Genomic DNA, 13135 nt, shown 5'->3' with positions numbered 1-13135 from the left:
GTGTTGGTGAGGATGTGGGGGAAAAGGCACACTCATACATTGCTGGTGGGACTGCAAATTGGTGCAATCAATATGAAAAGCACTATGGAGAATTCTTGGAAAACTGGGAATGAAACCATTATTTGACCCAGCTATCCCTCTCCTTGGTCTATACTCAAAGGACTTAAAAACAGCATACTTTAGGGACACAGTCACAACAATGTCTATAGCAACACAATTCACAATAGCTGAACTGTGGAACCAAACTAGATGCCCTTCAGTAGATGAATGGATAAAGAAAATGTGAAATATAATGTTATATCTTAAGAAGCTAGAAAAGGAAGAATTAATCAACACCAACATAAATAGAAGACAGGAAATAATTAAAATCAGTGCTGAAATCAATGAAATTGAAATTAAAGAACTTCAAAAAAATCAATGCAACAAAAGTTGGTTCATTGAAAAAACTTAACAAAATTGATAAAACGTAAGCTAAACTAATAAAAGAGATAATAAACTGACTTTATTAAATGCATGATGAAAAAGAAAACATCACCATACACATTGAAATACAGAGGATAATCAGAATCTATTTTGAAAATTTATAATCCAATAAGCTAAAAAATCTTGAAGACATTGAAAAAATTTCTAGAGACATATAGTCTACCCAACTGAACCAGGGAATGTAGAAAATCTAAAGAGACAAATTTCAAATAAGGAAATTGTAGCAGCCATCAAAGTCCTACCAACCAAGAAAATTCAAGACCAAATATATTCTCATTAGAGTTCTACCAGACCTTTAAAGAAGAAACAATATCAATCCTCCACAAGTAACTCCATACAATAGAAAAGTGGGAACTCTTCTGACATATTCTATGAAGCTTTTATCACCAGTTGTCAAAACCAGACCAAGACACTAACTCCAACTGAGATGATACTGTACACGGGTCTCCTTCCTCATCTATCCATTTCATGGTAAAAAGCTGTTCATTGTCAAAAGAACACATGTCTCGAACCCTTATTTAGGCTTTATGAGCTAAATAAGGGTTCAGAACTCTTGATTCATGTATTCCCTTGTGTGCCAGAACGTCCTGGGATGCCTTGTCCAGGAGAAGATAAATCCATCTACAGCAGAGGTGCCCGTCACTGGAGAAAGCTTTATTGTGCAAATGGCCACACTTTTCAAGCCAAACGTTTCAACAGGCGTGCTCATTGTGCCATCTGCACAGACCGAATATGGGGACTTGGACGCCAAGGATATAAGTGCATCAACTGCAAACTCTTGGTTCATAAGAAGTGCCACAAGCTAGTCACAATTGAATGTGGGCGACATTCTTTGCCACCGGAACCAATGATGCCAATGGACCAGTCCTCCATGCATTCAGACCATCCACAGACAGTAATTCCATATAATCCTTCAAGTCATGAGAGTTTGGACCAAGTTGGTGAGGAAAAGGAGGCAATGAACACCAGGGAAAGTGGCAAAGCTTCATCCAGTTTAGGTCTTCAGGATTTTGATTTGCTTCGGGTAATAGGAAGAGGAAGTTATGCCAAAGTACTGTTGGTTAGATTAAAAAAAACAGATCGTATTTATGCGATGAAAGTTGTGAAAAAAGAGCTCGTCAATGATGATGAGGATATTGATTGGGTACAGACAGAAAAGCATGTTTTTGAGCAGGCTTCAAATCATCCTTTTCTTGTTGGGCTGCATTCATGCTTTCAGACAGAAAGCAGATTGTTCTTTGTTATAGAGTATGTAAATGGAGGAGATCTGATGTTTCATATGCAGCGACAAAGAAAACTTCCTGAAGAACATGCCAGGTTTTATTCTGTGGAAATTAGTCTAGCCTTAAATTATCTTCATGAGCAAGGGATAATTTATAGAGATTTGAAATTAGACAATGTATTATTGGACTCTGAAGGACACATTAAACTCACTGACTATGGCATGTGTAAGGAAGGATTACAGCCAGGAGATACAACCAGCACTTTCTGTGGTACTCCTAATTACATTGCTCCTGAAATTTTAAGAGGAGAAGATTATGGTTTCAGCGTTGACTGGTGGGCTCTTGGTGTACTAATGTTTGAGATGATGGCAGGAAGGTCTCCGTTTGATATTGTTGGGAGTTCTGATAACCCTGATCAAAAAACAAAATAACTTCCAAGTTATTTTGGAAAAACAAATTCGCATTCCACGTTCTCTGTCTGTAAAAGCTGCAAGTGTCCTGAAGAGTTTTCTGAACAAGGACCCAAAGGAACGATTGGGTTGTCATCCTCAAACAGGATTTGCTGATATACAGGGGCATCCATTCTTTCGAAATGTTGATTGGGATATGATGGAACAAAAGCAGGTGGTACCTCCCTTTAAACCAAATATTTCTGGAGAATTTGGCTTGGACAACTTTGATTCTCAGTTTACTAATGAACCTGTACAGCTCACTCCAGATGATGATGACATTGTGAGGAAGATTGATTGTTGGGAAAAGTATAAACGGCAGCCATACCCCAGAGAAAAAACCCCAACATGGCGCCTAAGCACCTCTTCTTCCTACCTTCTTCTTTTCTGCAGTGGCGCGAAAAGTTCCCGCCCCTGTGAACTCTCCCGCCGGCGCCAATTTCAAATCTCGCTGGCGGGGAACCTTAGCCCCAATGAGAACTAATTCCTGGGCTCCGGAGCTGTTATCTGAAAGAACTTGCCAATAAACGGGTTGCCTGCCATTTATCTAAACCCTACCATCTCCCCCTTAGTTCTATATAAGCACACTGCTTTTTGCAATAAAATTGGAATTCTCCCGGCGAAGTGTTTTTGCGTGGGGAATTCTTTCATTGATCAGTCTGAATTTGAAGGTTTTGAGTATATCAATCCTCTTTTGATGTCTGCAGAAGAATGTGTCTGATCCTCATTTTTCAACTGTGCTTTCTCCTTATGTTGCCATTAAATGCATGGATAAGCTTGTTACCAGCCTGGATACAACTAACCATTTTATATTTGCCACCCTCCCCCCCCCCCCAAAAAAAAACAATATCTTATAGACTATAAGAATAAATTTATTACATTTAAATATAACTGAAAAAAATAAAACTAGCTTTCAGACAATCATGTCAAAATTTAGTTGGATTGAATCTTCAGAGGCCGGATGAGTAATGAAATTACCTTTTTAATTTAAAGGAAATAACCACTATTTTAAAACAAATTATCTGTTGCATTAAGGCACATAGTGGGATTACATCATAAGCTCCTCACAATTTTCGTCATTCTCTGTTAATTTGGAATAAAAGGTTAATTCAAAATGCAGCAAATTTTATATTACCTGTTAGTTTCAGAGTTCTTTATGTTTAACATTCAACTATAAGATTTCTCGTTGTCTTGGATAATTATTAATTTTTAAGGCAACAATTAATAAATTGGTAATAAAAGACATTTCCTTAGAATTGGGCATTACAGATTCCTCTAAGTTAAAAAGTAGACATATTAAGAATCAGATTCCAAATCTTTAGCTATTTTTGAAACACTGGCACAAATGATTTTTAATTTTATTTTTTTTAACAATAAGAGATAGTTTTTGAGCTTATCCTTTTAGTGAAAACTTAATGTTAATATATGTGTTCAAAAGACACAGAATGCAGTCAAATGGAAGACTGCTAGGTATATAGAAAGGAAAATAATAGACATTTAAAGTAGATACAGAAAAGTGCAACGGTAATATTTATTTCTTACTGGAGAGTGAATCCTGCAGTTATTCTTTATGATCTAAATAATGAGGAGGCACTCATTTGTTACCAAACTTGTAAAAGCATTCCATTTATTCGGTGGAGGCAGAATGTATAATATTTGTTCCTTATTTAGTATATAGGAAATTAATTTATCTTCTAAGTAGAATGTCTTAACTTCACTAGTTTCTTCCCCCAAAACCACATTTTTGGTACTTTTGGGTCATGTTTATGGAATCCTCAATAAAATATAGAATAAAAAGAAACCAGTAAACATGAATAAATGTTTAGAGCCACACATACACTCAAACTTATCACAGTTCTCTCTCTTTAACTGAGTTTTTATTTAGTAACTAATACATGTAATACAAAGTATAATACATTTCAAGAGCAGAGTTTTTCATATTTTTTTATTAATATTGGTGTTTAGCAACTTAGTATTTGAAGAGGTGCCAGATATAGCATCCTTCTGTTGTTTATTTTAAATATCATTTTTATGAAAAAGGGCTTTAAAAAAGTAACCATAATCATCTAAATAAATACCTGTCCAATCTTGGAAAAATGTAATTTTAGGGAAGCTATCTAATTTTAATTTTTTTTAGTTTAGAATGATTTAAAATTTATAGACATTTAATAAATTTCTCTGTCTCTGAATACTACATTTCATTAGAAATGTAATATTCCAGTTTGTGGTCACACATTCTCCTTTCTTCAAATAAATAAGTCTGAAAGCAGTGAAAACCTCAAAGGAAAATGTTTATATACATTTGCATGTTCATTTGAGAGGTGTTTATGTTTCTCTTAATACCTGAAACTTGTTTTAAAACAAAAATCAGTATTCACTTCATGTCATAAACTTATATAGGGAATTCTGACATATTGCACCAGAATGTTCATGGTCTTGCTTTTAAGTGGTGCTGTTTCCCCTGGGGCAGCTTAGAATGTGGCATTATCACCCAGGGAGTTTGTTTAAAATGCAGGGGCCAACTTAGAATTTTGTTGGGCCTTTGGACCTCATTTTGAAAAATAATTTCTTCAAATTCTTTTTTGTCCTGTGGTTAAATATTAGAAAGAGCATTCCTTGTAAATAAAGAGCAAACGGCAAGGTATAACCTGTCTACATTTTTAAACAAATTATAAATGAATGATTTCAAGTTAGGTATCTTCCCCACCTTGCCTGGCAACAAAAGCTATCAGTTTTCTACCAATAATACACAAAGGATGAGCATTTTTCTATGATATAGTTTTAACCATTATTCAGGGTAATCTTTTATTTTAAAATCCTTTTTTAACTAATAAGATTTACTGTGTATATTTTATACAGAATTACATTACAAATGTTTTTAATTGTGTTATTTTTTTTTTGCAGTCTTTTAAGTGCCATGCCGGTTCTTTTTGTGTTATGTAGAATTTCTCTCAAAATACTCACCAGGGGAATCAGGCAGTGGATAGTCAGAATGGTTGGTGTATTTGTGTTCTAGGAAATAATTTATTTTGCATAAGCATGTGGTCAGATCATTTTATGCATATGCAGCCTAGATTGGACATCAGGTATATTCTGCTCATTCTGTGCCGGTACAATTACTTTATCAATTTGTTTTGTTTTGACTTTTGTCATGTAGAGTACTGCCTTGGTCATCATAATGTAATCTGTATTTGTATACCTTTTTTTTTACATTAAAAACTTCAAATAAAATATAATACCCATAAAAAAAAGAATACTAGCTTATTTACAATAGCCTCAAAAAATCAAAATGCTTGGGAATCATTCTAACAAAAGTGCTAAAAGCTCTCTAAAATGTACACTCAAGAAAGAAATTAAAGAAGACCTCACAGCATGGAAATATCTCCCATGGTCTTGGATAGGAAGAATTATTATTGTCAAAATGGCCATAATACCAAAAGCTCTATACATATTTAATGCAATTCATATTCAAATTACAATGATGTTCTTCATAGAAATAGAAAAAGCAGTCATAAAATTTATTTAAAAAAAATAAACGGCCCAGAATAGCCAAAGCAATCCTTAGCAAGAAAAGTGAAGCAGGAAGCATCATAATACCAGACTTCAAATTATACTACAGAGCTATAGTAACAAAAACAGTATGGTATTGATATTAAAACAGGAATGAAGACCAATAGATAGCAATAGATAGAATAGAAGACACAGAGTCAAACCCACATAATTACACTTACCTCATACTAGACAAATGTGCCAAAGGTGTTCATTGGAGAAAAGATAGTCTCTTCAACAAATAGCACTGGGAAAACTGCAAAAACATATGCAATAGAATAAAATTTAACCCCTATTTCACCCTGCAGAAAAATCAACTCAAAGTGGATCAAAGACCTCTTCATTAAACCAGAAACCCTGAACTTCTTAGAAAAAATGTAGGTCCGACATTCTAATATGTCTGCTCATTTATTTATTTATTTGGTATGAGGGTTTAACATCAGGGGCACTCAAACATTGAGTTATATCCCCAGCTCTGCTTTTTCTTATTTAGAGAAAGAGTCTTACTGAGTTTCTTAGCACTTCACTTTTGCTGAGGCTGGCTTTGAACTCATGATCCTCCTGTGTCAGCCTCCAGAGCCCCTGGGATTACAGGTGTGCGCCACCACACCCAGCAAGATGTCTGCTTATTAAACAACTTCCTCAATAGGACTCCTAAAAGTGCAATAAATAAAATTGTTATGGGGAGTCACTTTAAGAAACACTCGGAGTGTGAATTCAAATCAAAGGGAGCTTTATTTATCTGGCCAGGGACTGTCACCCACCCATAGAGATTGAAGCTCTATGGGAGAACAGCAATTTCCAGACCTGTGTCTTAAAAACTTAAGAATAAAAACCACAGCTCAGGGATTTTTTCCTGTCGTCCTGCAAGGAAGCCAATAGTAAGCAGGACATGTGAGCCCTAAGGAGGATTGGAATTTTCTAGTCAGCAATCAAGCAAGTTACAGGAGCTAGATAAAAGCAGTTAGCTTTGCAACTCAGTAAACCACATCTTGGGTCTGAGCAGGTGTTAGATGACTGTATCCTGAATTCAAGCAGGTGGTTAGTGGGGTCAAAAATCTACTTCAAAGTTTTGGGTCACCAAGACCACCATATCCTGGACTGAGTAAATTTTGTGAGATACAAAGTACAGGAAACAATATATTGTAAGAAAACAGCTTTCTTTTTTTAAATTTTTTTTTAATTTTTTATTGTTGGTTGTTCAAAACATTACATAGTTCTTAATATATCATATTTCACACTTTGATTCAAGTGGGTTATGAACTCCCATTTTTACCCCATATACAGATTGCAGAATCACATCAGTTACACATCCATTGATTTACATATTGCCATACTAGTGTCTGTTGTGTTCAGCTGCCTTTCCTATCCTCTACTATCGCCCCTCCCCTCCCCTCCCCTCCCCTCTTCTCTCTCTACCCCCTCTACTGTCATTCATTTCTCCCCCTTGTATTATTTTTCCATTTCCCCTCACTTCCTCTTGTATGTACTTTTGTATAACCCTGAGGGTCTCCTTCCATTTCCATGCAATTTCCCTTCTCTCTCCCTTTCCCTCCCACCTCTCATCCCTGTTTAATGTTAATCTTCTTCTCATGCTCTTCCTCCTTACTCTGTTCTTAGTTACTATCCTTATATCAAAGAAGACATGTGGCATTTGTTTTTTAGGGATTGGCTAGCTTCACTTAGCATAATCTGCTCTAATGCCATCCATTTCCCTGCAAATTCTATGATTTTGTCATTTTTTAATGCAGAGTAATACTCCATTGTGTATAAATGCCACATTCATTTTATCCATTCGTCTATTGAAGGGCATCTATGTTGGTTCCACAGTCTTGCTATTCTGAATTGTGCTGCTATGAACATCGATGTAGCAGTGTCCCTGTAGCATGCTCTTTTTAGGTCTTTAGGGAATAGACCGAGAAGGGGAATAGCTGGGTCAAATGGTGGATCCATTCCCAGCTTTCCAAGAAATCTCCATACTGCTTTCCAAATTGGCTGCACCAATTTGCAGTCCCACCAGCAATGTACAAGTGCACCCTTTTCCCCACATCTTCGCCAGCACTTGTTGTTGTTTGACTTCATAATGGCTGCCAATCTTACTGGAGTGAGATGGTATCTTAGGGGGGTTTTGATTTGCATTTCTCTGACTGCTAGAGATGGTGAGCATTTTTTCATGTACTTGTTGATTGACTGTATGTCCTCCTCTGAGAAGTGTCTGTTCAGGTCCTTGGCCCATTTGTTGATTGGGTTGTTTGTTCTCTTATTGTCTAATTTTTTGAGTTCTTTGTATACTCTGGATATTAGGGCTCTATCTGAAGTGTGAGGAGTAAAGATTTGTTCCCAGGATGTAGGCTCCCTATTTACCTCTCTTATTGTTTCTTTTGCTGAGAAAAAACTTTTTAGTTTGATTAAGTCCCATTTGTTGATTCTAGTTATTAAATCTTGTGCTTTGGGTGTCCTACTGAGGAATTTGGAGCCCGACCCCACAGTATGTAGATCGGAGCCAACTTTTTCTTCTATCAGACGGCATGTCTCTGATTTGATATCAAGCTCCTTGATCCATTTTGAGTTAACTTTTGTGCATGGCGAGAGAAAGGGATTCAGTTTCATTTTGTTGCATATGGATTTCCAGTTTTCCCAGCACCATTTGTTGAAGATGCTGTCCTTCCTCCATTGCATGCTTTTAGCCCCTTTATCAAATATAAGATAGTTGTAGTTTTGTGGATTGGTTTCTGTGTCCTCTATTCTGTACCATTGGTCCACCCGCCTGTTTTGGTACCAGTACCATGCTGTTTTTGTTACTATTGCTCTGTAGTATAGTTTGAAGTCTGGTATCGCTATACCGCCTGATTCACACTTCCTGCTTAGCATTGTTTTTGCTATTCTGGGTCTTTTACTTTTCCATATGAATTTCATGATTGCTTTCTCTATTTCTACAAGAAATGCCGTTGGGATTTTGATTGGCATTGCATTAAACCTATAGAGAACTTTTGGTAATATCGCCATTTTGATGATGTTAGTTCTGCCTATCCATGAACAGGGTATATTTTTCCATCTTCTAAGATCTTCTTCTATTTCTCTCTTTAGGGTTCTGTAGTTTTCATTGTATAAGTCTTTCACCTCTTTTGTTAGGTTGATTCCCAAGTATTTTATTTTTTTTGAGGATATTGTGAATGGAGTGGTTGTCCTCATTTCCATTTCAGAGGATTTGTTGCTGATATACAGGAATGCCTTTGATTTATGCGTGTTGATTTTATATCCTGCCACTTTGCTGAATTCATTTATTAGCTCTAATAGTTTCTTTGTAGAGCCTTTTGGGTCTGCTAGGTATAGAAACATATCATCTGCAAATAGTGATAATTTAAGTTCTTCTTTTCCTATTTTTATGCCTTTAATTTCTTTCATCTGTCTAATTGCTCTGGCCAGTGTTTCGAGAACTATGTTGAACAGAAGTGGTGAGAGAGGGCATCCCTGTCTTGTTCCAGATTTTAGAGGGAATGCCTTCAGTTTTTCTCCATTCAGAATGATGCTAGCCTGAGGCTTAGCATAGATTGCTTTTATAATATTGAGGTATGTTCCTGTTATCCCTAGTTTTTCTAGAGTTTTGAACATAAAAGAATGCTGTACTTTGTCGAATGCTTTTTCCGCATCTATCGAGATGATCATATGGTTCTTATTTTTAAGTCTATTGATGTGGTGAATAACATTTATTGATTTCCGTATATTGAACCAGCCTTGCATCCCAGGGATGAATCCTACTTGATCATGGTGCACAATTTTTTTGATATGTTTTCGTATCCGATTTGCCAGAATTTTATTGAGGATTTTTGCATCTAGGTTCATTAGAAATATTGGTCTGTAGTTTTCTTTCTTTGAAGTGTCTTTGTCTGGTTTAGGTATCAGGGTGATGTTGGCCTCGTAGAATAAATTTGGAAGTTCTCCCTCTTTTTCTATTTCCTGAAGTAACTTGAAAAGTATTGGTATTAGTTCCTCTTTAAAGGTTTTGTAAAACTCTGCTGTATACCCATCCGGTCCTGGGCTTTTCTTAGTTGGTAGTCTTTTGATGGTTTCTTCTATTTCCTCAATTGATATTGGTCTGTTTAGGTTGTCTATATCCTCCTGACTCAATCTGGGCAGATCATATGACTTAAGAAATTTATCTATGCCTTCACTATCTTCTAATTTATTGGAGTATAAGGATTCAAAATAATTTTTGATTATCTTCTGTATTTCTGAAGTGTCTGTTGTGATATTGCCTTTTTCATCCCGTATGCTAGTAATTTGAGTTCTCTCTCTTCTTCTCTTCGCTAGCATGGCTAAGGGTCTGTCGACTTTGTTTATTTTTTCAAAGAACCAACTTTTAGTTTTGTCAATTTTTTCAATTGTTTTTTGTTTCGATTTCATTAATTTCAGCTCTGATTTTGATTATTTCTTGCCTTCTACTTCTTTTGCTGTTGTTTGCTCTTCTTTTTCTAGGGTTTTGAGATGAAGTATGAGATCATTTATTTGTTGTTGTTTTCTTTTTTTAAGGAATGAACTCCAAGCAATGAATTTTCCTCTTAGAACTGCTTTCAATGTGTCCCATAGGTTCTGATATGTTGTGTCTGTGTTTTCATTTATCTCTAAGAATTTTTTAATTTCCTTCTTGATGTCTTCTATAACCCATTGATCATTCAGTAACCTATTGTTCATTCTCCAAGTGATGCATGATTTTTCCTTCCTTCTTTTATCATTGATTTTCAGTTTCATTCCATTATGATCAGATAAGATGCATGGTATTATCTCTACTCCTTTATATTGTCTAAGAGTTGCCCTGTGACATAATATATGATCTATTTTTGAGAAGGATCCATGTGCTGCTGAGAAAAAAGTGTAACTGCTTGATGTTGGGTGGTATATTCTATATATGTCAATTAAGTCTAGGTTATTAATTGTGTTATTGAGTTGTATAGTTTCCTTATTCAACTTTTGTTTGGAAGATCTGTCCAGTGGCGAGAGAGGTGTGTTGAAGTCTCCCATGATTATTGTATGGTGGTCTATTAGACTCTTGAACTTGAGAAGAGTTTGTTTGATGAACATAGCTGCACCATTGTTTGGGGCATATATATTTATGATTGTTATGTCTTGTTGGTGTATGGTTCCCTTGAGCAGTATGTAGTGTCCCTCTTTATCCCTTTTGATTAACTTGGGCTTGAAATCTATTTTATTTGATATGAGTATGGACACTCCTGCTTTTTTCCGAAGTCCATATGAGTGATATGATTTTTCCCAACCTTTCACCTTCAGCCTACGTATGTCTTTTCCTATCAAATGCGTCTCCTGTAGGCAGCATATTGTTGGGTCTTGTTTTGTGATCCATTCTACTAGCCTGTGTCTCTTAATTGGTGAGTTTAAGCCATTAACATTTAGGGTTATTATTGAGATATGGGTTGATCTTCCAGCCATATTTTTTTATTTCTGTTACTAAACATGGTTTGTTTTCCTCTTTGATTATTTTCCCCCGCTTTACTGTCCTACCTCCCACTGTTGGTTTTCATTGTTATTTTCCATTTCCTCTTCCTGTAATGTTTTGCCAAGGATGTTTTGAAGAGATGGTTTTCTAGCTGCAAATTCTTTTAACTTTTGTTTATCGTGGAAGGTTTTAATTTCATCTTCCATCCTGAAGCTTAATTTTGCTGGATACACAATTCTTGGTTGGAACCCATTTTCTTTCAGTGTTTGAAATATGTTATTCCAGGATCTTCTAGCTTTCAGAGTCTGTGTTGAAAGATCAGCTGTTATTCTGATTGGCTTACCCCTAAATGTAATCTGCTTCCTTTCTCTTGTAGCTTTTAAAATTCTCTCCTTATTCTGTATGTTGGGCATCTTCATTATAATGTGTCTAGGTTTGGGTCTCTTATGATTTTGCGCATTCGGCGTCCTGTAGGCTTCTAGAATTTTCCCAAATTCTGTCTCATTCTTCAAGTCTGGGAAGTTTTCTCGTATTATTTCATTGAATAGATTGCTCATTCCTTTGGTTTGAAACTCTGTCCCTTCCTGTATCCCAATGACTCTTAAGTTTGGTCTCTTAATGTTATCCCATATTTCTTGGATGTTCTGCTCATGGTTTCTTAACAGTCTTGCTGAGCTGTCTATGTTCTTTTCAAGTTGAAATACTTTGTCTTCATTGTCTGATGTTCTATCTTCTAAGTATCTGCTGGTAGTATTCTCCATTGAGTTTTTAAGTTGGTTTACTGCTTCCTGCATTTCTAGGATTTCTGTTTGTTTGTTTTTTATAACCTCTATCTCCCTATATAGTTGATCCTTTGCTTCCTGGATTTGTTTGTGTAATTCTTTCATTGTCTGATTTTGCTGTCTGATGTCTTCCTTGATACTCCAGATCATCTGAAGCATGTAGATCCTGAATTCTTTATCTGACATTCCATCTGCTGCAGCTGTTATCTCTTCTAAAGTTGAGTTGACCTGCATTGCTTGTGGTCCTTTCTTTCCTTGTCTTTTCATACTGCTTGCATTTCTTTCTGCTTGGTGAAACTGCTGTGTTTTTGAAATTTTTTCCCCCTATATATTTATATTGCTCTTGTATAGTTGAAAAGTCTCCCTTGCAGGGTTGGGCGGCGGTCTGCCTACCTTGCAGGCGCAGGCGGTGGCTCTGCTCTGCCCCTCCTCCAATTGGTGTGAGGTGTCTACCACGCCCGCGGACCCCTGGGCCTGTTCTGCCGGTCGGTCACAGGTCTGCCTACCTTGCAGGCGTGGGCGGCGGCTCTGCTCTGCCCTTACTCCAATTGGGGTGACGTGTCTATCACGCCGGCGGGTTGCTGGGCTTATTCCGGGCACGGGAGGCGGCTCTGCTCTGCCCTTACTCCAATTGGGGTGTGGTGACTACCATGCTGGCAGGTCACTGGGCCTGTTCCGGGCGCGGGCGGCGGCTCTGCTCTGCCCCTACTCCAATTGGGGTGACGTGTCTACCACGCCGGCAGGCCACAGGGCCTGAGCCGCTGGTCGGTTGCAGGTCTGCCTACCCTGCAGGCGCGGGCGGCGGCTCTGCTCTGCCCCCACTCCAATTGGGGTCACGTGACCACCACACCAGCGGGCCGCTGGGCCTGATCCCGGCACGGGCGAAGGCTCTGCTCTGCCCCTACTCCAGTTGGGGTGACGTGTGTACCACGCTGGCAGGCTGCTGGGCCTGATCTGCCGGTCTGTCGCAGTTCTGCCTACCTTGCAGGCGCGGGCGGCGGCTCTGCCCTGCCCCTCCTACCATGCCCGCGGACCACTGGGCGTGTGCTGCCGGTCGGTCGCAGGTCTGCCCACCTTTCGGGCGCGGGTGGCGGCTCCGCTCCTCCCCCTCTCCAATTGGGGTCACGCGACCACCACGCAGGAGCCGCTGGGCCTGCTCCGGGCCCGGGCGGCAGCCCGGCTCCTCCCCTCTGGCTC

The 13135-nt window shown here is 38.0% G+C and overlaps 1 pseudogene; it reads left to right on the top strand.

Annotated features, from left to right (window-relative positions):
* Window positions 1-958: 958 nt before the first annotated feature.
* Window positions 959-2967, top strand: LOC114083042 (protein kinase C iota type pseudogene; annotated as a pseudogene).
* The last annotated feature ends 10168 nt before the right edge of the window (window positions 2968-13135 follow it).

This window comes from Marmota flaviventris, chromosome 15 (genome assembly GCF_047511675.1).
Source record: "Marmota flaviventris isolate mMarFla1 chromosome 15, mMarFla1.hap1, whole genome shotgun sequence".
Taxonomy (NCBI): Eukaryota; Metazoa; Chordata; class Mammalia; order Rodentia; family Sciuridae; genus Marmota; species Marmota flaviventris.
This window is presented reverse-complemented; position numbering and strand designations above follow the sequence as displayed.